The 1,988-nt window shown below is 50.1% G+C and overlaps 2 pseudogenes; both read left to right on the plus strand.

The window, feature by feature from the left end:
* The first annotated feature begins 1,156 nt into the window (after nucleotides 1-1,156).
* On the plus strand, nucleotides 1,157-1,394 carry LOC139229523 (U2 spliceosomal RNA; annotated as a pseudogene).
* A 131-nt stretch (nucleotides 1,395-1,525) lies between these two features.
* LOC139229473 (U2 spliceosomal RNA) lies at nucleotides 1,526-1,763 on the plus strand (annotated as a pseudogene).
* The last annotated feature ends 225 nt before the right edge of the window (nucleotides 1,764-1,988 follow it).

The raw sequence follows: 1,988 nt of genomic DNA on the forward strand, positions 1-1,988 counted from the left end.
TCTATACTTGGCTAAAGTATTTAAATGCTCTACAGGAAGTTGTTTGGCTGGTCTTGCTGATTTTTATCGTGTCATTTAAAATATTGTGCTGAAAGAAGTTGCTTCCAGACATGGATGGCCTGGTAGGGCTTCCTCTTGGAATTGAACATGATTGGGAGAATGAAGAGAGGCCATGCAGAGCAGAACCAGCTGCTAGCAGAGGGAGGAGGAGAATGGGAGTAGGCACTCAGCAGGAGGCCATACTGCCAAGGGACTGTACAGAACAGTTCTCTTACCTCAACTTCAGCAAGCACCAATGCATGAGATGTCTTTGTTTCATAAAAGAGGTCATGACTGAAATCTGTCAACTGCTGCAGCCATAACTGCAGCCTCAAAGCAGGGAAAGGACGGCATTGCCTGTGGCCGTCAAGGTTGAATCGCTGCCAGTGTGCGTAAGCTGTGAGATGTAGGTGTGTGGCTTGCAATGGTGCTAAGTGTGTGAGGGTGAGGTAAAGCGTATGCATTGAAGGGTTGAGTATTGAATGATAGTGATTGTTGGCAGATGGGTGATGGGGGTGTAATGAATTGAGTGGTGGATAAATCTAGTGGTGCATTTGGTAGGCCTTGCCATTTGAAGATTAAACTTGACACTCATGTCTGATCATTAACCTTCCTGCACTGCATCCATATTTTTGGAACAATACTCCTGCCATTGACCTCTGTTGTTACTTCTTCCCAGTGCCTCCTGAGAAAATTCGAGGGCCCCCTGCCCCCCTGAGGATACAGGATGTCCCTCCTTCTCCCCACCTCCTACACCAAGGCTCCCAGTGCATCATCAGAAAACCTTGGTACGCGCCCTCTCACTGGTTGAACCACATTGACCAAATTCTTCCAGGTCAATTCACTTCCTGACACCACTTCCAGCATCCACAATGCACCACACCTTTAAGAGGTGTAGATTGCCTTTAAGTAGGGCTTGCTACTCACAATCTCAGGCCCCTTACTGATGCGTGCAGCCAATGAACAGTGCAAGTAGAGTTGGCTGCACGCAGCAATCATGGAAATCAGCAGGCAGTATGAATTTAACGTGCTGCCTGTAGCACAATGGGCCCAAGTTTCCGCCCTCTGGAAAAACGGCACATCTCGATAAGGTGCGCCGACTTTCTGGAAGAAAAAGGGCGCTTTTCGGCCTTTTGGCTAAGATCATGCATAACTGACCTGACAGGGGAGTAACCATGACCCCAACGTGGTTCTCCCTGGATCAGGAAGGTGATTCTCCTATGCTTTTTGGAAATAGGAGGTGGGTGGGGTGGCTTGACCCATCCACCTCCACGGAGGTGTGTGGGGGGCCTGACCCATCCACCTCCATGGCACGAACCTGGTATTGCAGTACTTCCAGGAACGGTGCAGTGGCTCTAGGCCTTTTGGCTAAGAGCATTGGCGCAGAGTGATCCTTGATGTGTGCAAGGTGACCTCTGGCGTTTGTAATCTGACAAGATGATCTGACAAAGAATTGGAAAGATTGGCAACGAATTTAAAAAAAAAGGGCGCTTCTCGGCCTTTTGGCTAAGATCATGTGTAACTGACCTGACAGGGGAGTAACCATGACCCCAATGTGGTTCTCCCTGGATCAGGAAGGTGATTCTCCTATGCTTTTTGGAAATAGGAGGTGGGTGGGGTGGCTTGACCCATCCACCTCCACGGAGGTGTGTGGGGGGCCTGACCCATCCACCTCCATGGCACGAACCTGGTATTGCAGTACTTCCAGGAACGGTGCTTGGGCTCTAGGCCTTTTGGCTAAGAGCATTGGCGCAGGGTGATCCTTGATGTGTGCAAGGTGACCTCTGGCGTTTGTGATCTGACAAAGAATTGGAAAGATTGGCAACGAATAAAAAAAAAGGGCGCTGAAAACTTACCTTGTGATTCTCCGGTCTCCTCGGGACGTCTTCGTGCTCGGCGTGGTGCAGCACAAGGGGTCGGGGGCGGAGCCAGGTCCCTGCGCTGAAAAC

This window comes from Pristiophorus japonicus, chromosome 18 (assembly GCF_044704955.1).
Source record: "Pristiophorus japonicus isolate sPriJap1 chromosome 18, sPriJap1.hap1, whole genome shotgun sequence".
NCBI lineage: Eukaryota > Metazoa > Chordata > Chondrichthyes > Pristiophoridae > Pristiophorus > Pristiophorus japonicus.